Source organism: Sturnira hondurensis, unplaced genomic scaffold, assembly GCF_014824575.4.
Source record: "Sturnira hondurensis isolate 20B ecotype Veracruz unplaced genomic scaffold, ASM1482457v3 Scaffold0007401, whole genome shotgun sequence".
Lineage (NCBI taxonomy): Eukaryota > Metazoa > Chordata > Mammalia > Chiroptera > Phyllostomidae > Sturnira > Sturnira hondurensis.
Window position 1 is genome coordinate 7,032,436 of NW_028080032.1, and position 24,933 is coordinate 7,057,368.

Sequence of the window (24,933 nt, forward strand, 5' to 3'; positions counted from 1 at the left end):
TCCCAGTACAGCTTTCAGATGACTGCAGCCTGGAGAGAGACCCTGAACCAGAACAATCTAGCTAAGCTGCTCCTGATGACCCTCAGAAATGGTGAAATAACAAATGGTTGTCGTGTTAAGTAAATTTTGAAGTAATTCTTAGGCAGCAATAAATGACTAATACACCAGCTCACAGTAAGAAATACATAGGATATCATGACCCAACATACTCACATACACATGTATGTAAAACATAGTAAATTTCATTTTCATGAAAATGAAAAATACAAAGAGAGATGTCTCAAATTATGCTTACCATGAAATGAGGCAATTCAGAGACTTGTGGCTTTCTACTTGGTACTTTTCTCTATTGCCTAAAATCCATATGCACATGTTATTATTTTAAAAAAATAAAATTTAACTTCAAAATTACCTTTTTCTAACTGGAAAAAATAATAATAAATAAAAGGCATATATAGAACCTTGCACCCAGCAAGAGGCAAAAAATCATCCTTCTTAAATACTTACATAATATTTACAAAAATTGACTATAGGATACTTCCCTGGCAGGGAGATACCATGATCACGAAGGCGGTTTTCCCAGAGCGAGGCTCATCCATTGCAATCCAGATATGTTGACCCCTGTGATGTCCCCAAATGTGGGAAACTCAACTGCATAATTGGTGGTAGTGGGACTGCGTTTGCACTCTCCCCTGAGGGGGGAAATTGACCATAGAATAAGGTAGCTGAGAGAAGCTGGATAAGGTAGAGGAATGGATTCAGCAAGGATGTGTTCTCAGCTGGAGGACGTGTTCTCTGCCATTCACAACCAATGGCAAAGAATGAGTATCATTAACTTTCTCTTAATATAAAGCAGTCACTTATAAATACCTTTTTGATTAGTTAACAAAAGGGTAGCCAGAAAACTCACATATATACATTATTTAAACGTATTTCTAAATCAATTACAGATAAGATAATAAATGCATATAAAATCATGAAAACTTACAAATATGAAATAATAAAAATACAATATATTAATGAATGTAGTGGCTGGTTTTGGTGCCCTGACCATTTCCTTTTCTTTAACCACAGCCCTTTAACAGGTCAGTGTGTGCATCCCCAGCTTCTATGAGTGTTGCCTGCTAGCAGCTCATGGCTGCCCTTCTCCAGAGACCTGCCCTCAGTTCACGGGAGCCATCAGACCTGGGAGATTATGCTCCCACACGTCAGTGTAGACCACCCCCACTCCATGGCAGTCTATAGCCAATTTGCGACTCAAATAGGGGTGCCAAAGTCCAGCCCACTTGCCTCAAGGTGGGGCCAATTCTGTGGCCAGTCATGCTTCAGAGCCCCCATGCATCAGGCCCAAGTAGCCTCCCGCTGAGAACACATCCTTGCTGAACCCATTCCTCTACCTTACCCAGCTTCTCTCAGCTACCTTACTCTGAGAGCCCTCTCTCAATACATCATATACACAAGAATCCCCATTTTAGGCTCTACTTCTAGGAAACACGATGTAAGAGTGACAGGCAGCCATAAATGATAATAACAGAAAAGAAGAAAGGCTGGAGTCAAGTTAATCAGCCAACATTAGACATGAGGAAAAGAATAATAGAATAAATCCAAAGAAAGTACAGAGAATTAAATAAAATTTATAAATTAAGTACATATATACATATAAGAAAGAAAACATAACTTAGCAATATAAAAAAATTTTAGAAATGCATAATGATAGAAAAAACAGATTTAAATTACAAACAACAAAAAAGTATAAATAACTTCTTGCTACTAAACCTAAAAATGTAGATGAAATGGGTAACTTCCTGGAAAATATATATATCCAAAACTGACTCAAGAAGAAATAGAAAAGCTAAATAATGTTGTAACCAATAATTAAATTCCATTTGAGGAATTTAATCAAAAGTTTAAAAATCTATGCTTTAATAAATAGTTTTGTGGGTAGTTTCTTCAAAGCATCCAAGAACAGATCATTCCAATCTCATGCAAATTGTTGCAGAAAATAGAAAAAGAGCATGCCTAATTAATTTTATGAGATTAGAAACACCTTGATACTCAAATCGAACAAGAACAGGAGAAAGAATTATCTCAGAGCAATATCACTTATAAACATATAAAAAATCAAAGCAAAATTGTAGAAACTGTATCAAGCAATGTATTTAAAGCAACAATATGTCATATGCTAGTTGGATTTATCTCTAGAATCAGAAATGGTTCAACAATAAATATATTAAGTATCCACTTCATTATTAATTTTAGAACTTTATTTATTTATTTTTAGAGAGGGGGAAGGGAGAAAGAAAGAGAGAGAAACATTGATGTGCAAGAGATACATCAGTTGGTTGCCTCTCACACACCCACAATGGGGGACCCGGCGTGCAACCCAGGCATATGCCCTGACTGAGAATTGAACTGGTGACCTCTTGGTTCATATTCCAGTGCTCAATTCACTGAGCCACACCAGTCAGGGCCTCATTAAGAATTTCAAAAGTATACAAGATTTTCTTAAATGTTTAAATAATTTTTAAAAAATCAAACCTATTAGCCCCAGTTGGTTTAGCTCAGTGGATTGAGCACTGGCCTGCGAACCAAAGAGTCAAGGGTTCAATTCCCAGTGAAGGCATATGCCTGGGTTGTGGGCCAGCTCCCCAGTAGGGGGCATACAAGAGGCAACCACACACATTAATGTTTCTCTCCTCTGTTTCTCCTTCCCTTCTCTTCTGTCGAAAAATAAATTAATTAATTAAGAACTTTAAAAAAATCAAACCTATTAAAAATAGAAAGTCTTAGGTACCTAGAAATAGAATGGAACTTCCCAAACCGGTAAAAGGCATTCACCAAAACTCTTTTTTAAAGATTTTATTTATCTATTTTTAGAGGGGAAGGGAAGGAGAGAGGGAGAGAAATATCAATGTATGGTTGCCTCTCATGAGCCCTCTGCTGAGAACTGGCCTGCAACCCAGGCATGTGCCCTGACTGGGAATCAGACCACAATCCTCTGGTTTGCGGGCCCATACTCAATCCACTGAGCTACACCAGCCAGGGCCACCAAAGCTCTTTAAAAATCATATTTAATGGAGCAGCATTAAATGTTTCTCCTTAAATTCTAGAATAAGGAAAGGAAATCTAATGTCACTGCTTCTATTCACCTTGTACTGAAAGTGATGACCAGTTTCCTTCTAAAAGTTCAAGAAAACTAACTTCACATGGAAATATGCAATAGAAAATTATCAGAACTTCCAGTCAATATGGAGGCTTGAGTAAACACAGATTGCCTCCTTACACAAGCACAGCAAAAATACTCAGAATCATCAGAAAATTGAGCTGTATGGAAGTCCGAAAACCAAAGAGTTAAATAAGTCACATTCATCTAGACAGGTAGGAGGGGCAGAGACACAGAGATGTGTAGAGATGTAGAACCACTGGTTCTACACTCACATGTAGTAGATAAAACTTGGAAAGGATACCTGAGAAAAAGGGATCCCAGCCCCTCGCTAGAACATCCAGACCAGAGTTCCAGGCCAGGAAGATAAGCTCTCACAGCTCCTGGCTGTAAAAACCAGTAGGGGTTGGGGCAGTGGAAAAAACTAAGGGATTCTCAGGAATCTCTTCTTAAAGAGATCGAAATGGACTTAGAACTTATGCAGACTCTCTCCAAGACCAAGGCAACAGCTGAAGGGCACCAGCAGCATACAAGGAGAAACTGAAGTGTCTGTCATCAGGGTGAGTGCCAGGGGACAACGTCTTCCCAGACAAACTCCAGAGGCCAGGCACTAGCATTGTCCCCTTTCTGAGCCCTCCCCCACACAGAGCCACAGAGCACTGACACCATATCTGAGACTCCATCTACCTGGTTGAGAAGGGTTGCCCTGCCCCAGTGATTACAGAAAGCTCCATCCTATCCAACTTACAGATGTACTTTTTTACAATAGTCCATGATACTAAGACAGGGAGTCAAAGCTGCTCTACCTAATACATAGGGGCAAACACAGAGAGGCTGTGAAATGAGGAGACAAAGAAATATGGACCAATTGAAATAACAGAACAAAACTCCAGAAAAAGAACTAGACAAAATGGAGATAAGCAATCTATCAGAGGCAGAGTTCAAAACAACAGCTATTAAATGCTCAAGGAACCCATTGGGTACTTCAACAGCATAAAAAAGACTCAGGCAGAAATGAAGACTACATTAAGTGAAATAAAGAAAAATTTACAAGGAATCAACAGTGGACTGGATAAAGCTGAGCATCAAATCAATGATTTGGAACATAAGGAAGAAAAGGAAACATTCAATCAGAACAGCAAGAAGAAAACAGAATCAAAAAAAAGGCGAATAGGCTAAGGAGCCTCTGGGACAACTTCAAACATGCCAATATTTGAATCATACAAGTGCCAGAAGGGGAAGAGAAAGAGCAAGAAATTGAAAACTTATTTGAAAAAATAATGAAATAAAAATTCCTTAATCTGGTGAAGGAAATAGACATACCAGTCCAGGAAGCACAGAGAGTCTCAAGTGAGATGGACCCAAAGAGGACCACACCAAGACACGTCATACTTAAAATGCCAAAGGTTAAATATAGAGAATCTTAAAAGCAGCAAGAAAAAAGCAGAGCGGTAGCTTCAAAGGAGTTCCCATAAGACTGCCAGCTGATTTCTCAAAAGAAACTCTTCAGGGAAGAAGGGACTGGCAAGAAGCAGTCATAGTGATGAAAAGCAAGGACCTACGACCTAGCTTACTCTATCCAGCAAAGCCATTATTTAGAATGGAAGGGCAGATAAAGTGCTTGCCGGACAAGGAAAAGCTAAAGGAGTTCATTATCACCAAGCCCTTATTATATGAAATATTAAAGGGACTTCTTTAAGAAAAAGAAGAAGATCAAAACTAGGAACATTAAAATGGCATAAACTCACAACTGTCAACAATTAGATCTAAAAAACCAAACTAAGCAAATAAGCAGAACAGAAACAGAATCATAGATATGGAGATCATTTGGAGAGTTATCAGTTGGGAGGGGAAAGGTGCAGGGATTACGAAGTACAAATTGGTAGGTATGGAATAGACTGGGGAATGTTAAGAACAGTATAGGAAATGGAGTAGCCAAAGAACTTATATGCATGACCCATCGACTTGAACTAAGGGGGGTGGCAGATTGCCAGAGGGAATGGGTGGTACTGGGTGGGAGGGGCCAAAGTGGGGGAAATGGGGACAACTGGAATAGCATAATTAATAGAATATATTTTAAGAAAAAAATGATCCAGGCCAAATTTCATGCCACGTTCTTATAAAAAAGAAAATAAGGAGCAAAATAACATCCCTACAGATAATAAACATGAGTCAAAAGAAGTGACCACAAAACAGATTAAAAATATAATCTATAATAGATCAAAAATGTAATCTACTATATCCTAATGAGCTCAAGGATAATGAGATTGTATAAGAAATAGCAACGTAAGTCTCAATAGAAAAACTTGGACATGAATTGACAGCACTCAAGAAAGAAACGTAAATAAAATTAAAAATCAGACTTCTGGCCAAGATGAAGGTGTAGGTGGAAATACTGTGCCTCCTCACACAACCAAATTTAAGGACAACAAAGATTTAGAAACAAAAACACAACCAAAACAGACAGAAAACTGAACTGTACAGAAGTCCGACAACAACTAACCATTCATCCAGACCAATAAAAGGGATGGAGTCGGCAGCCGGCAGAGAGGGGTCCTGGCAGGAAAGGACGGTGGTTGGCAGACCCAGGTGTGGGGAGGAAACGAGCAAACCCAGTGAGACTCGAAAGGTGGTTGGCTGACCATGGACACATATTTTTGCGCAGATAAACCAAGCAAAAAAAAAGGTCAGTGAGACAGACCACGCAACCCAGGGCCCTAGTGACAGGAAATAAAGCTAAAAGCAGTGATTGAAAAAACTTTTGGGGGCTGAGGTGCCGGGAAAGGTTCCCAGCCTCACAGGAGAGTTTGTTGGAGAGACCCACAAGGTCCTAAAATGTACACAAGCCCACCCACCTGGGAACCAGCACCAGAAGGCCCAATTTGCTCATGGGAAGCAGCAGAGAGGACCAAAATCCAAGAGAGAGCAGAACAAGTGCCATTGCTCCTCTCTGACCCCACCCCCATACTCAGCATCACAACACAGCGACCTTGGTCGCTCCACCCTGGTGAACACCTAAGGCTCCACCCCTCATACATAGCAAGTCCGAACAGACCAAAACATTATCGCTCAAACAGAAGAACAACTCAAAGCCCCAGAGCTAATACTTCTAAACGAACAAGAGATAGCCAGCCTCTCAGATGCACAGTTCAAAACAGTATCCTGGTGATCAGGATACTCACACAACTGGTTGATTTTGGTCACAAATTACATGAAAAAATGAAGGCTACACTAAGTGAAATGAAGCAAAATGCCCAGAGAACCAATAGCGATGGAAAGGAAAATGGGACTCAAATCAATGGAGTGGACCAGAAAGAAGAAACATCCAACCAGCAAAAAATGAAGAAATAAGAATTCAAAAAAATGAGGAGAGGCTTAGGAACCTCCAGGACATCCTTAAACATTCCAACATCCGAATTATAGGGGTACCAGAAGGGGGAAGGAAACAGCTGCGAGTGGAAAACTTATTTGAACAAATAATATAGGAGAACTTCCCTAGTCTGGCAAAGGAAATAGACTTCCAGGAAGTCCAGGAAGCTCAGAGTGTCCCAAAGAAGGTGGACCCAAGGAGGAACACACCAAGGCACATCATAATTACATTAGCCAAGATTCAAATGAAGGAGAGAATCCTGGAAGCAGCAAGAGATAAGGGGACAGTCACCTACAAAGGACTTCCCATCAGACTGTCAGATGATTTCTCAAAAGAGACCTTACAGGCAAGGGGCTGGAAAGAAGTATTCCAAGTCATGAAAGGCAAGGACTTACATCCAAGATGGCTCTATCCAGCAAAGCTTTCATTTAGAATGGAAGGGCAGATAAAGTGCTTCTCAGATAAGGTCAAGTTCAAGGAGTTCATCATCACCAAACCCCTATTATATGAAATGAAAGGGACTTATCTAAGAAAAAGGAGATAGAAAATATGAACAGTGAAAGGACAGCAAACTCACAGTTATTAACAACCACACCTAAAACAAAAGCAAACCAAGAGGACAGCTAGATCAGGAGCAAAGCCACAGAAATAGAGATCACATGGAGGGTTAGCAACAGGAGAGTGGAAAGAGGAGAGAAGGGGAGAAGGTACAGAGAATAAGTAGCATAGATGGTGGGTAGAAATTAGACAGGGGGAGGGCAAGAGTAGTGTGGGAGATGTAGAAGCTAAAGAACTTACGACACATGGACATGAACTAAAGGGGGGGATTGAGGGGAGATGGGGTGTACAGGGTGGAGGGGAATGAAGGAGGGAAATGGGACAACTGTAATGGCATAATCAATAAAATATATTTTAAAAAATTAAAAATCATTTCAGAAATGAAAATTAGACTAGAAGGAACAGAAGTAAACTTCCATTTAATGTACAACCTAGGCATTGTACACATCATTTCCATTCCTATCCCACTGACCTGAATACATGGGCACATCTAGCTATGGAGGAATCTGGGAAATGGGGTCATAGCTGGACAATCAAGTGCCTAGCAAAACTTTCTGTTGCTATAGAATAAAAAGGCAAATAGAGAAGATGAGGTACAATCAAGTAATCTTTTTAAATCCACCCCTGTGGCCATGCAAACCCTTCTGACCTTATGTAAGAAATTGCTTTCCTTTACCCCAGGGAGATGACCCCAAAGTCTTATCCAACGAATAGTCCCACTTCAGGTCAATGGGAGATGTGGGGCTCCCTGCATCGGGTCCAGATAACCTTCTCTGTGTTCAGTGACCTATAAAATAAAAGACAAGAAATCTGGCCCCCACCACACATGGGGATGTATGCGATGCTGGAGTGGAAACAAGGTAACTGCAACAAAAACTCTCATTTGAAAAATGGGAGAAAGGGAAACTGGCCCCACCATTGGTGGTCCAAGCTATGATCAAGCCCTGTGGGTGGGCAGAAATCATGGAACTCATTACCCTGACAATGGAGTGAGTTTTGGGGTTGGCTGTGTTGGTTCTGCTCATTTTGTCTTTGGCAGTGGCATTGCCCACTTGACCAATTTAACTCTTCTCTATTTAAAATGAGCTCTAAACCAAGTGCCTCCCTTGGTTCTGCATAGCTTTCACAGCTGGCTTCTGATTGGTGCAGGTCTCGGGTTGCTTTAAAGGTTGCAGACCAGGCTTAAAGTTTCTTTAGCAATCCTGCCCCTTTAAACCCTTAGAAGGCTTCAGGTGTATTTATCCATGCTCCATCTGACATTTAAATAATCTTCCCCAAAAAACTTCTTTTCTTTTACCTTTACTTTTTTTTTCACCTTTGAAAACTCTTAACTTTCATTCATCAACCTCTATGCTATGACATCTGTTATTCAGCTTAATAAGCATCCTAAGGGCATATGAAATAGTAGACTTGGATGTTCCCATGTATGTGTGTTTTCCAACACCAGCAAGCAGTTTTGCAATTCTCAGCAGACACTGACTGAGCAGACTACAGTCCAACTCAGTTCTGACACTATTTACCTGGAGATTGGTCAAATCTTAGTCCCCAAGACTGCCCTCCCTCCCTCCACCTTCAGGCACCAATTGCAAATTCAGGTTGTCACCTGAGCTTCTGAACTAGTGGTTATAGATTAAAGGTCCCCACAATTCCCTCCTTGGGTTTGAGCAATTTGTTAGAGGGGCTCACAGAACTCAGAAAAACATTTTAGTTGTGAAACCAGTGGTTTATTATAACAGAATAGAACTCAAGAACAGCTGGGTGGAAGAGATGCGTAAGGTAAAGTATAAGGAAGGGGGTACAGAGCTTCCATACCTCTCTAGCATGCGACTCTTCCAGGATCTCCACGTGCTCACCAACCAAAGAAGCGCCTTGAACCCCATCCTTTTGGGTTTTATGGAGGCTTCATTATATTAGCATAATTGATTAAATTATTGGACTCAGTCAAGAGCCCCCTCCACTCCCTAGGTGGGGGAGGAGAACAGACAGTCCCAGCTCTCTAATCACAGAATTGGCTCCCTTGGCAACCAAGCCCCACCCTTCGGTGCTTTCCAAAAGTCTCGCCATTCACATAAACTCAGTGTGGGTGACAGAGGTTTGTTATGAATATTGTGACACCTTTATTACTCTTATCACTTAGGAAATACCAAGGGTTTCAGGAGCTTTGTGCCCGGAACTGGTGACAAAAACCAAAAGTATATTCTTTATGATAAGTCACAATATCACAGACATGACGGTAACAGCTATATTCTGATCTTTGCTGCTGGACAGATGCCTATTGTACAGCCAGGAATGCTTCCTGTAAATGCTTGAGAAAGCCTGGGGTCCCAGTCCTATCTCTTGCTTAGGTGCCCTTTCCAAGCTGCCTCTTACGGATACCCAGATATCTGCATTGTGTGTTCACCTCCAGGCTCCTTGTGTGGGCATCATGACCTCAGGCTAGGTAGCCCTCTGGGGAAGGATCTAAACAACTCTCTTTGCCTCTTGTATATAGCCATATTCGGTACAAGAAGACGGGCCCCTCTGACCCACAACCCCACAGACTGTGGGGACTTCCCAAACACAGTCGCATTCCCATTCAGACCCCAAACAGTCAGTTCTAGGCACAACCTTTCACAAATCAAGTTTCTGGGGTGAATCAGATACCAGCCTGCTGGGTCCTGCAAGCTCCAGGGACACATATTAAGCTTTCTGAGTGGTGTCGTCAGAGCCCCTCTAACCTGGCACTAGATAAGGGGAAGCACACCTCTACCTCTTCCCAAAGGAGGTACAGTCATAGCTCTGGAGTCTCCAAAGAAAGTCTCTCCTATTTTAAACTGTCTCTCTGCCTCGCCATCTTTTATGGGCCAGAGACAGAGGGTTACCTAAGGTTCCCAAAGCTGGTTTTTGACAGTTCTTCCCATGTCCTGCATAGGGGGTCTAACGGAACTTCCTCTTGGGGCGGAGGTTGGGATGGAGCTCTCAGGATCTCAGCTGAAACCAGGATCCAAAAAGTCCGATCCTGCCACATTCATTAACATCCTGCCATGTTCCAGGGAGGGTGACAAACAACCCAGCAGAAGCCTACAAGCCTCAGGGATATTTTTCAACCAGGAACATGAGGCTAAATAAAGCGCTTCCTCTGTGGGAGGGAATGTGGGGGCCGGGGGGCCCGTCACTTAATTCCAACTCTTTTTGGTGAATGAAAAAATAAATAAATAGACAGCATCCACCAGGAACATCCTCACAGCTCGGAAATTCCAGTCAACTGGCTCGCAATACCACTTCCTGCTGCAGAAGGAAGGTGGGTTCCGTTCCAGATATTCTGGTCCCAGCCTTGGCTGGCTTCCCTGGATGGTGTGTTTATTTGGAAGTTGCCACATTCCTCCTCCACCCCCATGTCCCATCACAACTTTTCTCCTCTGGTTGGATGCTGAGGAACAACAGAGAATGGGAGACCCTGTTTCAAAGAGCTCTCCCTCCGTCTATTCATCCATCCCCCATTTTCTTTTTTTTTTTTAAGGGTTTTATTTATTTATTTTTAGAGACAGGGGAAGGGAAGGAGGAAGCGAGGGAGAGAAACATCAACGTGTGGGTGACTCTCATGTGCCCCCTACTGGGGACCTGGACTGTAACCCAGGCATGTGCTTTGACTGGAAATCGAATAAGCAACCCTTTGGCTCGCAGGCCTGCACTCAGTCTACTGAGCCACACCAGCCAGGTCCCACCCCCCCATGCCCCACCCCCATTTTCAATTACTTCCTGGCACTCACAGAGCAAACCCTTATTTGTATCTCCCTGAGTTCTATTCCACCTATCACTCAAGACCCTGGAATCTTGCTTCCACCCTTGCCACTCCACTGAAACTGTCCTCAACTATAACATCTTCATTCTTTGGCAGTGTTCTAGGTTCTGTGGGCACCAGGTCTTGGTTTTCCATTCACCTCTCTGGCCACCCCTTCTCAGCCTTTCTTCTAACTCTTCGATGTGGCAGGTGTGGGGCTCGGCCCACTTCTCTCAAGCCACATTCTTCGTTCCCAGGTGTGGCTTCGTTTGCTGTGTGTGTGCTTCCGTCCCACAAATCTGTATCTTCACCCAGATGCGTTCCCCGACCTTTCCTATAAACTCCCCACCGTCACGTGTCTGCATCTGGATGAGCCACCGGCAGCTGAACAAAACCTGTGCAAAAGGAAGCTCATTTACTTCTCCCACCCGTAAAATGCCATTTCTTTTTTTTTTTTAAATCCACCTGACCCAGTAAAGGCACCAATATCCAGTTGCTCAAACCAGAAATTTGAATGCCGTATCCAGTTTTGACTTACCTCCCTGCTTATCTTCCTACATCTAATTAAGAGCCAAACCCGACTGATTATACCTGTCTCGTACCCCTCATCCCACCCAGTCAAGTTTACATTGCCATTACCTCCTGGACGACAGCCATGGCTCCCAGTGTGTCCCTGCGCCTCCGGTTCTGCCTTCCTCCAATCCGTTCTCCACTCAGTAGTTCACCTTTCAAACCATTTTTCTCAGCCTGCGGGCAGGGAACGTTTTCTAACATGAAAATCTAACCCCAGTGCACCTTCCACCAGTCTTGAGCTGCCCCTGGTTCCGCATCCTGCTGTGCATCCATCAGGCCTCAGCTCAAACACCATCTGCCTCTTTGAAATACCTGGGCTGACCGCCCCCAGCCTCAAGGAAGCACCCTGTCCTCTGGCTCCGCTGGTACCAATTCCTGGTGCCTCCCGCAGCTCCCACCACACTCAGCATTATTGCCTGTTTTCTGCCTCAACACCCAGACTGGGGGCTCCTGGAAGGCAAGACTGGGACTTGGTCTGAGTTGTTCTCCTCAAGAAATGTCGCATGAACAGTTAGACAGCAGATCAGAATATCATTTGATAATGCCAGGGAGGGCTTCACAGAGCGGGTGGGGCTGGCAGTAGACCCTGAGTCTGGGGGGGATCTGAACAGGTGAGGCAGCCCAGAGAAACTTCCCAGGAAGACTGGCTCTAAGCCAGACCAAAGGACATTGCACAAGAAACCGTCCTGGGTTCTTGGGAAGGTTTATCCCTAGGAGATGTACACAGAAGTGAGTATTCACAACCTAAAAGTAAAATATCGTATCTGCAATTTACTATCCAATGTTTCCCCCCCAAAGCATAGATTTTTAACTGTGTACATAAAGAAAGCAAACATGAAACATATTACCAGTTTTGAATCTAAGTACAGGTGTCTGTTCTGTTCTTCCCGTTTTTCCCATGCACTGAGAAGCTTTCAGAACACACAGTTGAGGAAATAGGAGCTTCCCTCTGACGGTAGCGGTGGGAAAGGAAGCTCAAGGAGTAGGCGTTGTGGGCGTCACATTCTTACAGTTTCATTTTTAATTATTGTACACACAATTAGTGTTGATTACAGAGCATTTAAAAATGCAAATAAACACAAAGACATGAATAGAAATCATCTGTAATCACAGCTCCCAGGGAATAAAACTGTTGTCACTGTTTTCCTATATTTCTGTCTGGTATTTTAATATTTTTGTTTAACTAGACTCTCCTTCTCCTTTACCCCCTGGGCCTCTGGGTATGTTTGGGGCAATAATTATTCAGTTTTTCTGTTTTTGCTCCCAACTCATAACCCCAGACCTTTGAAGTGTCCCAAGCAGGGAGGTGGCTGGAACTCCCACAAGTCAGCCCACTGTCCTGTCTGGTGCCACCTTCTGTGTTCCCAGTGGACTTCAGGAGGGTCGCAGGTGAGAGCTGTGTCAGCTGTGAGGCCTGGGACAGAAAACTGGGACCGAAGGAGAGACTGCCACCTTCTCAGGGAGTGATAAGGCCTCTGGTCTCAGTTACTCTCTCTCTAGAATGAGACCCAAGCCCCAAGCTCACATGAAAACACACCTCTACACAGATACACAAACACACCTCTGTACACACACACACAACAAACAAGCCTCTACACACATGCTCACATATTCCCACACAAACACACACGACTGCTACTGCTCTGATAGCCCCCAAACACTGACTGGAGAAATTAATTCTTATCTTGTCTTTCTTTTGTTTTTTCCTACTGAGAACAATAAGTAAACATTTTCCTCTCTCCCCTCTCAGGAAGGGCAGTTAGGGGAGGAGAATCATTATTATTTTTTTGGATTTCCTGGGTTCCCTGTGAAACATGTCACCATGACATGTGGACCAGGGCGGGACGAGCCGATTATCTGAGACCAAGAAGAAAATAACCGGTCACAGCGGTGGCCACCGGGGCCTGCTGACCAGGGAGCTCCGCGGCTTCCCCCATGCAGGAGTCCCTCCCGGCTGGCGGCAAACCAGCCTTCAGACAAGGTAACCAAGCAGAGTCATCTTGGCAGGCATGACCTCTGAGCCAGATTTATTTTTATTTTTCTAAAGCAAGCCAAATGACATTTTCCTTTACACCAGGGTGTTATGCGTAATTCATACCTGTGGTACCAACAGCAGCTCTGGGCATTTGGGATAAGCAGCGACTTAGAGTAACTCAAGTCTAGCCTTGACCTAATTCTCAGAGGGTCTCCAAAGAGTAATTTATACTGAGCGTCCCACCTTGAGACAAGGGCCAGCCTGTTACACCCTGTCCATCAGTCACTGGCTGTGGCCCACGGTGGGGGTGGGGGGGAGGTGGGTGTGTACATACATAATCTCCCTGGCATTTCTGGGCATAGTGATTCAGCACAGGGCAATGCTCAAGAGGAAAGGCCAGCTGAAGGCTCCTGCAGCCAGCACTCACTCACAGGAGCCAGGGAATGGGGCACCTGTGGCTGAAGGGGATCTGGGCAGGAGCCAGACCAACCCCTTCTGCACCTCTTGTACCACCAACAGCTCCAAGCTGTGCTCACACTTGGGTGAGCATCAGAGTCCCTTGGAGGGCTCCTTCAAACACACTTTGCTGGGCTGCACCCCAAAGTGTCTGATTCCACAGGTCTGGCATGGGACCCCAAAACTTGCATTCCTAGCAAGTTCCAAGGTGATGATGCTCAGGCTGCTGGTCTGGAGCCCAGACTTTGAGAACCACAGGTCTAAGCTGTGGACAGGCAATTCCCAGCAATTAAAGGTTAAGCTGTGAAAGCAGATGGGCTTTCCTGAGAAAGTCATCATTAACATCACGCACTCAGCTCCCTGTAGGACACTGATTTGGGGTAGGGGTCGGAGGAAGAGAGCTGAGGAGAGAGAAGCCAGGAGCCAAGAAGGCTCAACTGCCTAGCCTGGCCGGGAGCCTAAGCTTTCTGACTGAAGAATGGGGGCAGGAAAGTTCTGGCTCCTCTCCCGAGGGCTACAAGGTTGTAGACTCTGAGAGCCAGGTTGGAATGGGCCGCACTCCTGGTCTCCACGCCCACCAGCGGCTCCCAGAGACATGATGCTCATGCTCAGCCCCACGAACTGGCAAGGCAGGGCAGAGAGGTGTGCCCATGGCTACCACAAGAAGCCCTAAGAGCAGAAGGAACATGTGTGTTCACTGACTCAGCTTATTAAAAGCAAGCCCAGGTTTGCAGCAGTCTGCTGGGGCCAAGTTGCAGGGCCTCCCATCTCCGTCAGGGCTCTTCCCTTTGCAAGGCCTAGGAAAACTTCCTCTCCACTCTCACAAAAACACTTCGGATAGCAGGGTTTTCCCACGGCAATTCAATTCATTTCTCTGGCAGACGTGGACGGGGTGTCCTATCATTTAACTCAACTCAACTACCTGGAGATAGCATCAGATTCCCAGGTTAAGACTGACTCCCACTTCAGAATGGAATTTTGAAACGGGAAAAGTCAGCATTCATGCTGCCTGTCACTACAAGAACCAATAAATAGAGACAAGGATCGAATGTTTATGGTGCTTTATTCAGACTCCAGCAATCTGAGAAGACGGCAGGGGATGTGCCATAAAAGCCATCGTACAGCTCATCTCGAGCTGACCTTTTTATAAAGAGAAGAAAAGGGTAGGTAAGGGGTTTGGGGGAAAAGGTTAATCAGGTAAGAATTTCAGGTTGGCAATGATTTTCTTAGTACTTCTTTATCTGCTGATCACCAATTCTTTATCTGGATCACAAATGTTCCATCCCTGGAACACGATGGCTCAGATACCATCTCCCTGGTTGGGAGACCCTGTGTAGCACAAAGGGTGAATCGCTTGCCGACCTCCTGGAGTCACAGGGGTCATGCATTCCAGTTCCAGCTGGAAAAACAGCTTTCCACCTGCATTAATCACTTAAGCCTATCAACTATAGCTACAGCTACAATCTTTAAGCTTTGAGTTCCCCTACCATTCCCCACTGTTGGTTTTTAATTATTTCATTTCTATGAGGTTAGTTCCATATGGAAGTAATCATTTAGCCGTTGAATAAACAGTCCTTCCACATATGAGAAACCATCCTAATACGTGACTAAAGGCATAAGACACATTAGTGGTAGTGCTGCAATTCATCTCCATGTGGGCTGAAAGCATAATAAAGTTTTTAGTACAGTTAAAAAAAGTTGCACACTCTCCAGCTGGGAATACATTAGCAATTGCTTTTATTTTTTAATACATTTTATTGATTATGCTATTACAGTTGTCTCAATTTTCCCCCTTTGCCCCCCTCCACCCAGTACCACCCATTCCCTCCAGCAATACCCGTCTTAGTTCATGTGCACGGGTCGTGCATATAAGCTCTTTGGCTGCTCCATTTCCTATACTGTTCCTAATACCCACCTGTCTATTCTGTGCCTACCAATCTGGTCTTCTTAGTCTCTGCACCTTTCGCCCCTATTCTACCTTTCCCTGCCATTCTACCTCTTCCCTCTCCCAAATGATAACCATCCAAATGATCTCCATATCTATGATTCTGTTTCTGTTCTGCTGGTTTGCTTGGTTTGTTTCTTAGATCCAATTGTTGACAGTTGTGAGTTTATGCCATTTTAATGTTCCTAGTTTTGATCTTCTTCTTTTTCTTAAAGAAGTCCCTTTAATATTTCATATAATAAGGGCTTGGTGATGATGAACTCCTTCAGCTTTTCCATGTCCGGCAAGCACTTTATCTGCCCTTCCATTCTAAATAATGGCTTTGCTGGATAGAGTAAGCTAGGTCGTAGGTCCTTGCTTTTCATCACTATGACTGCTTCTTGCCAGTCCCTTCTTCCCTGAAGAGTTTCTTTTGAGAAATCAGCTGGCAGTCTTATGGGAACTCCTTTGAAGATAACTCTCTGCTTTTTTCTTGCTGCTTTTAAGATTCTCTCTCTATCTTTAACCTTTGGCATTTTAAGTATGTGTCTTGATGTGGTCCCCTTTGGGTCCATCTCACTTGGGACTCTCTGTGCTTCCTGGACTGGTATGTCTATTTCCTTCACCAAATTGTGGTTGCCTCTCGTGCTCCCATGCTGGAACCTGGCCTGAAACCCAGGCATGTGCCCTGCCTGGGAAGCGAACCAGTGACTCTTTGGTTCACAAGGCCCTTGCTCAATCCACTGAGCTACACCAGCCAAGCTCCCTTCTTTTTCTGATGGGGATCTGGCCTAAGGAACTGCTGGGCATGCTCTGGGGGGAGCTGTAGGTGGAGCTGTCATTCTTCTGGAAAGAAAATGATTTGAGCATGGAGTTTCAACAACAAATCCCTTCCCAGGAGAGGAAAACTCTATCTCCTACAGCACATTCTAATGGCTTCAAGAAAAATTGGCTTTCAGGGCTTTCAGAAATTCCAGTTACTGTTTATTTAGAGGTCTTTTGACCACAGAATATGTCACTCTGGTATCAATTTAAAAAGGTCTACAATTTGCCCCCCCCCATTGGTTTTATCCGAGATGCCTGGGGTGACTTTCACAGGTTGTTGTAATGATTGACCTCTGAGCCCCATCCTCATCGCTCATCGGAGCTGTTTCCTTTCCCATAACTGTTGAGTTCTCAGACTTTGACCTCCTTTGCCCTCACTTGGGGCACTCATTTTTCCAGTGTCCTTTTCCATTGCAATATGATTGCCCTGCCCTAGGGGGGTTTGTCCTCCAATGAATTTGGTGCCCTGATGGGTTCAGGATGGACAGACCAGTTCAGGCTCATCTCCTTTTCTCCCTCAGCCAAGAAAGGAAGAGGGTCCCCTTGGGCTGGATGGTCCATGGAGACCCTGGCCATGCTGGCAGCATCCATCCTGATCTCCCTGGTCCCGCTTTTATGAGTGTCTGCTCTCTGCCACAGGCAGGTTATCTTTCTTCTGGACCATTCAGCTATTTCTTTTTAGTTCTGCATCTTTACTATGTGCAGTCCTAAAAGCCTGTATGTAAGATATTTTGTCCCATTCCCCTGCTCTTTGACAAAACAACTCTAACTGCAGTATAGTATAGCAGTTCAAAGACCTGCCCAGTGGCCAGCATTCTCCCGAGTCCAGATTATACATAAGCCAAGCAATATTACAATGAGAATGACATTTTCTTAAGTTCGCAAGCATAGGTCGACCAATCAGCCACGATTTACCCCAAAGGGCTGTTTTGAGAATGGAGCCTCCCCACCCCGTCTACCAGACAGAGCTCTGTAATGTCACTCTAACCAGAAGGCCCCTCAGTTCCCGACAACCATTCTAAGTCATCGCTCAGTACTGCAACCCTGAACCAGAAAATGCAGCTGTTCAGTCTAAAGTGAAGGCAACAGGGAGTGTCAAGAATCAGAGAAGGAGAGTTCCCAAGTGAAATTACTCCACCCCTGCACCCTGGAGCCCCCCACTTCAGCAAGTCAGTGAGACTCCCTGCCGAGGACCCCGACTTACCAGAGAGCCCTGAAGGTATCCCACCAGAGTCATCTGAAAATGGAACGGGAAAAGCTAGCATTTGCACTGCCTGTCAGTACCGGAACCAGTAAGTAGAGACAAGAATTGAATCTTTATAGGTGCTTTATTCAGATGCCGGCAATTTGAGAAGACAACAGATAATGTACCTTGAAAACCATCTTACATCTCATCTCAAGCTAAACTTTTTATAAGGAGAAGAAAAGGATAGGTAAAGGGGTTGGAAAAAAGGTTAATCAGATGAGAGTTTCAGTCCAGGAGAGATTTTCCTGTGATTTTTTAAAGATTTTATGTATTTCTTTTCAGACAGAAAAGAAGGGAGAGAGACAGAGAGGAAGAGCAATGTTGGTGTATGAGAGAAACATCAATCAGTTGCCTCTTCAACACCCCAACCAGGGAACCTGCCAGCAACCCAGGCACGTGCCCAGACTTGGAATCAAACTGGCAAACTTTTGGTTTGCAGGACAGTGCCCAGTCCAATGCACCACACCAATCGGAGCTGACTTTCCCAGGATTCCTTTATCTGCTGATCCACAGTTCTTTATCTGTGTCTCAGACATCACTCCTTGGAACACAATGGCTCAGATACCATCTCCTGGGGCTTGAGAGGAGAGGCCCCCTGGGGCACAAAGGTGGGAGTGCAGGTCAGCCTCCTGGAGTCACACAGGTCCGCATTCCAGTCATGGGGTAACAGCTTTCCACATGCATTAATCACTTAAGTCTGGTAACTATAATTAAAGCTAACATCTTTTTTTTTAGATCCTAAGGACAACTACCTTCATTTTATTTCATTTTATGTTACAGCTAAAATCTTTATCTCTTGAGTTCCCCTATCAATTTGGTATAACAACTGTGGCAACAGTGTAGCAGTTTCTCAAAAATTTCTAAATAGAACTGCCTTACAATCCAGCAATCCCACTTCTGGGTATTAATCCAAAGCTTATTCAATCATTATCTCAAAGAGATACCTGCCTGTACATATTCACTGCAACACTACTCACAATAGCCAAGATATAAAGTGTGGACAAAAAAAGGCCACATAATAGCCTGACAAGCTCAGGGAAGGTTTGCATGACAACCTTACAAACCCACACACTAAAAGTAACCACATGTGATGGTTTGGGGTTTTTTTTCTTTTTTAAATATATTTTATTGATTATGCCATTACAGTTGTTCCATTTCTCTCTCTTCATCCCCTTCCACCCTGCACACCCCCTCATACCCACATTCCCCTCCTTTAGTTCATGTCCATGTGTCACAAGTTCTTTAGCTTCTACATTTCCCCTACTATTTTTGCCCTCCCCCTGTCTATTTTCTCCCTACCACCTATGCTACTTACTCTCTGTACCTTCTGCCCCTTCTCCTCCTCCCACTCCCCTGTTGCTAACCCTCCATGTGTTCTTCATTTCTATGGTTCCACTCCTAATCTAGCTGTCCTCTTGGTTTGCTTTTGTTTTAGGTGTGGTTGTTAATAACTGTGAGTTTGCTGTCCTTTCACTGTTCATATTTTTATCTTCTTTTTCTTAGATAAGTCCCTTTCATTTCATATAATAGGGGTTTGGTGATGATGAACTCCTTGAACTTGACCTTATTTGAGAAGTGCTTTGTCTGCCCTTCCATTCTAAATGAAAGCTTTGCTGGATAGAGCAATCTTGGATGTAGGTCCTTGCCTTTCATGACTTGGAATACTTCTTTCCAGCCCCTTGCCTGTAAGGTCTCTTTTGAGAAATCAGCTGACAGTCTGATGGGAACTCTTTTGTAGGGGACTGTCCCCTTATCTCTTGCTGCTTCTAGAATTGTCTCCTTTATTTTAATCTTGGCTAATGTAATTATGATGTGCCTTGGTGTGTTCCTTCTTGGGTCCACCTTCTTTGGGACTCTCTGAGCTTCCTGGACTTCCTGGAAGTCTATTTCCTTTGCCAGACTGGGGAAGTTCTCCTTTATTATTAGTTCAAATAAGTTTTCCACTTGTTTCTGTTCCTCTTTCCCTTCTGGTACTCCTATAATTTGGATGTTGGAACATTTAAAGATGTCCTGGAGGTTCCTAAGTCTCTCCTCATTTTTTTTTGAATTCTTATTTCTTCATTCTTTTCTTGTTGGATGTTTCTTTCTTCCTTCTGGTCCATTCCATTGATTTGAGTCCCAGTTTCCTTTCCATCACTATTGGTTCCCTAAGCATTTTGCTTCATTTCACTTAGTGTAGCCTTCATTTTTTCATCTAATTTGTGACTACAATGAACCAGTTGTGTGAGCATCCTGATCACCAGTGTTTTGAACTGTGCATCTGATAGGTTGGCTATCTCTTGGTCACTTAGAAGTATTGGCTCTGGGGCTTTGAGTTGTTCTTCTGCTTGAGCCATAATGTTTTGGTCTGTTCGTGCCTGTTACAAATGAGGGGCAGAAGCTTAGGTGTTCACTGGGGTGGGTCAACCCAGTTGCTGGGTAGTGTCTGGGGGAGGAGTCAGAGAAGGAGAAATAGCATTTGTTCCACTCTCTCTCAGATTTCGGTCTTCTCTGCCACTTCCCACAAGCAAATTGGGCCCTTCTGGTGCTAGTTCCTGGGTGGGTGGGCTTGTGTATGTTCTAGAACCCTGTGGGTCTCCCCAACAAACTCTCCTGTGAGGCTGAGAGATCTCTCTCGGCAGCTGAACCCCCAAAAGTTTTTCTAATCAGTGCTTTTAGGCTTTATTTCCAGTTGCTGGGGCCCTGGATTGCGCAATCTGTCTCACTGACCGTTTTTAAACCTGCCTGGTTTATCTGTGCATGAATGAGAGTCCACTTGTGAGCCTCACTGGGTTTTCATCCCTGCGCACGCCTGGCCGGCTACCACCACCTTTTCCTGCAGCAACTCCTCTCCGCTGGCCACCGACTCCACCCTTCTTACTGGTCTGGATGAATGGTTCCTTGTTGTTGGACTTCGATACAGTTCAATTTTCGGTCTGTTTTGGTTGTGTTCTTGTTTCTAAATCTTTGTTGCCCTTAAGTTTGGTTGTGCAAGGAGGTTCAGTGTCTTCACCTATGCCTCCATCTTGGCCAGAAGTCATACATGTGATGGTTTTGAAACTAAAACATTCTAACTAAAAGTGAGCCATGCAGGTAGCCATGTCCTAGGCTGTATCTTTCTTAATGAAGTCAATCTTTACCTTGGCTGAGCTCATCTACTGTCTTTTTGCATCTGTGATACATATCTTCGGAATGTCAGAGTGATCCCCTTTATATAGACCAGAGGTCCCCCAACCCCCAGGCCATGGGCCGGTACCAGTGCATGGCCCATTGGAAACCAGGCTGCACAGCAGGAGGTGAGCAGTGGGCAGGTGAGCAGCGGGCAGGTGAGCAAAGTTTCACTTGCATCACTGCCTGAGCCCTATCTCCGGCCTCCCCCCTCTACCCCATCTATAAAAAAATTGTCATCCGTGGAAAAATTGTCTGCCACAAAACTGGTCCCTGGTGCCAAAAAGGTTGGCGCCTGCTGATCTAGACCCCTCAGGGCACAATCTCCCACCAGAGCATGAGACCACAGAATCCCCCATTGTTACCTTGTTCCAGCGGATCATCCCTGGTGCTGCAGATGTGAACTGTTAACTCTCCTGTCCCCACCAATGTCAGAGAGGTACATGTCTCCCCCTTCTCCTTTCTATCCAACCTCAGAGTTTTCCTTGCTTTGCTTTCTCCTTCCTTCCTAACTTACCACCAGTGGGTTTTGTGTCACCTTCACCCCGCCCTATGTTTCCTCCTTTGCTTCTAATGTATAAAATAAGCTGCGAAACTGCCATTCTCGGGAACATTTTCTCAATCCATGGAGATTTTCCTTCCTGGTTATTGTCATCAGTTTGGCTCAGATAAATTCATCAAAATCCTCTACAGGTTTGGATCTGTTTTTCTTTTTCTTTTCTTTTCTTTTCTTTTCTTTTCATTTCTTCCTTTTTCTTCATGTTCAATGTTCTCAGAACTTTTTATTGTCCTCCTGCCTCACTTTTGCTGCCTTTAATACCTCAGAACTTTGGTGCTTTTGACCTCAGACACCACCTTGCCGTCCACAATCCTGAAGGTGGCTGTTGTCCAGGGCATCACCAAGATCGAAGTCCTCCCCTTCTTCCAGCAGGCAGCGGTAGGTGGTGATTTTGGCCTCCAGCCTGACCTTGATGTTCAACAGGGCACTGTACTCCTGGGCCTGGTGCTGCCGCTCCACCCAGGTCTGGGCCAGCTCAGACTTCAGGCCCAAGAGGATCCTGTTCAGCTGTCCCACCTGCATGGCCCGACTCCACCATGCGACTCTCCACCTCCCTCAGGCTGTTCTCCAAGTGACCCTTCAGATTTCTCATGGAGTCCAGGTCGATCTGCAAGGACTAGACTGCGTGTCTCAGCTCCATGAATGCATTCTCAGCTGCTCCTATCTCAGCAGTCTGCTGAGACCAGTACTTGTCTAGACCCTCTCGGTTCTTCCCAGCCAGCTCATTGTACTGGGCCAGATGCGGGCCATGATCTTGCTGAGGTCCTGAGATTTGGGGGCCTCCACCTCCACGGTCAGCCCAGAGTTGGCAGTCTGGTTTGTAGACCATTTACTTCCTCCTCGTGGTTCTTCTTCATGAAGAACAGCTCCTACCTGAGAGCCTCCATCTGTGCCTCCAGCTGCAGCCAAGTTGTACTGGTGTCATCAGTGACCTTTCCGAGCCATTCGTGTCACTCTCCACAGACTGGTGCATGGCCAGCTCTGTCTCATACTTGACTCTGAAGTCAGCAGCAGTAGCAAGATGGCATTGTCAATCTACAAAGCAATGCGGGCATTGTCCACGGAACTTGCAAAGAAATGAGCCTTCGGGTCCTCGATGGTCTTGAAATAATGCCCTCAGTCTCTGACCTGGAGCCCCTTCCTCCCCAGGTGTTTCCTGATTTTGTGCTCTCCCGTCTCAGATTATCAGCCTGCATTGCTGACTTCTCACACTCTCCAGGTAGGAGGCCAGGTGGTTAGTCATTCAGGCATTGCATAGTCTCCTTCTCGCTCTGGATGCCCACCAGAACCCTGGCCATCACCACGGCCGGGCCCAGTGCACTGGTGGAATGGAACACAGTGATCCAGGAGCCTGAGTGCCCAGCACCTACATAGACACTGGCCCTGATGCAGGCCAGCCAGGCGCAGTGGCCAGGCGACTGTATGAAGCCCAGGGCTTGGTAGTTTATGGAGAAGCTGGAACAGGTGCTGAAGCTCATGTTGTTCAACAAGGAAGGCGAGGAGCTAAGACTGAGGTTCAAGTGGCGGTCAGTTCGGGCATTTCTGACATCAGCAGAAATAGCCTAAGTGTTCCTCAACAGATGGATGGATAAAAAAGATGTCACACACACACACACACACACACACACACACACAATGGGTATTACTCACTCATGAGAAAGAAGGAAATTTTGCCACTTGCATCCACTTGGATGAAACAGAAGGGCTTTATGCTAAGTGAAATACATCAGACAGAGAAAGACACATACTGTTATGATATTATTTACATGTAGAATCTATTAAAGCCAAACTCAGAAAAACCCAGAGTCGAATGGTGGTTGCCAGGGGCCGGCGACAAAGGGAATGGGGGGATGCTGGTCAAGGGGCACAGATTTCCAGCTACAAGATGAGTATGTTCAGGAGACCTAATGTCCAGAGTGGTGATTACAGCTCACAATACTGTATTATGTACTTGAAAGCTGCCAAGAGAATAAATCTTAAATGTCCTAGCCACAAAAAGAAATAGTGATTAGTATGTAACAGAAGTGTTAGCTATGGTGGTAATCATTTCGCAATATATAAATGTATCGAATCGACATACACTTTAACTTTATACACTGCTATATGTCCATTATATCTCAATAGAGCAGGGAAAGGAAGGCTGCCTCCTGCTTCAGAAACCAGTGCCAACTGGCTAGAAACTGGGGGTCCCTTCAACTGCTTCCTCGGTTTGGTAATTTGCTAGAATGGCTACAAACTCGGGGAAATATTTTCCGAGGTTTACCACGTTATTATAAGGGATGCAGATGAACAATCAGATGAAGAGGGACATAGGCCCCAGGCAGAGGCCACATGGGCACCCGACACAGACGCACCTTACGAGCATGAGCTCCAGGGTGATAGAAAGCCCTTGTTGTGAATAACAAAAAACACGCCTATCCCCTAGGAAATTGCAAGGATTTTAGGAGCTCTGTGCCAATAATGGGGACAAAGTACACACACACACACACACACACACACACACACACACACGTATATACGTATCTTTCTTGTTACATGCAAGGGAAGGAATAGTCTGCATAACCTGGCTTTAGGCAAACAGGGAATTCGTTGGTTCACATAACTGACCAATCCCAGCACAGCTAACTTCACCAATGGCCAATCAGGATTCAAACAATGTCTGCCTCACAGCCCGGCCTTCTTCCAGGTTGGCTCCTGTCCTGGATTTAAAAGGAGGAAGCAGCTCCGGATCTCGCTGACTCTCAGCAGGTCCAGGAAGAACCTCTTCCTGGTTATGCAGGTCCTGGCATCAGCTTTGATGAAGCCTGATGGGCATATTGGCTTAGGTCAAAGGTGAGCTACAGGCTGAGAGGGCAGGAGAAGAGACTCCCCAGGGAGAGTCTGCTGCCAGGAGAGGAGAGAACGCAGGTAGAACAGCAAGATCCAGCAAGGATGCCCCCTGGAGAGTGCTGCCTACTGGTCTGCTTGCCTGGTTGTTTGGGCCCCTGGTGGCCTACTTGTCTCATTCTCTGCTTGCTTGGTTACCTGGTTGCCTGGTCAGAGGTGCCCCATCTGGCGGAGGGGTGCTCTGGTTGAGGGAACCATCCCACCTCCATCAGGCCCTGGAGCTGCAGAAGGAAAAGACACGACGTCTAGGTCCCTGGTTCCCAATTAGCTGAGGATGGAGGGTCCAGTGGACACCTTTGGGGAAACCTGAGGGAGGGTTCCCACTTCTGTGGGTGCCGTCCAAGGAGCCAGCGGGTGGACCTCAGCCTGAGTTCCCATATACTCAGCCCCTGACCTTTCTATCCCAGGAGCTGAGGGCTACAAAGATAGATTTGATCTCCTGTTGCACAGAAAACAAAGATCTTTGTACCACTCGGAGTCCCAGAAGGAAA

At 45.1% G+C, this 24,933-nt stretch overlaps 1 non-coding gene and 1 pseudogene across 1 annotated transcript; one reads left to right on the plus strand and one right to left on the minus strand.

The window, feature by feature from the left end:
• Positions 1–534: 534 nt before the first annotated feature.
• LOC118990952 (U1 spliceosomal RNA) lies at positions 535–694 on the plus strand. The gene has a single exon (XR_005067318.1). It is a non-coding gene; the product is annotated as a U1 spliceosomal RNA (small nuclear RNA).
• Positions 695–21,778: 21,084 nt separating this feature from the next.
• On the minus strand, positions 21,779–23,034 carry LOC118990944 (keratin, type I cytoskeletal 18-like; annotated as a pseudogene).
• Positions 23,035–24,933: the final 1,899 nt, after the last annotated feature.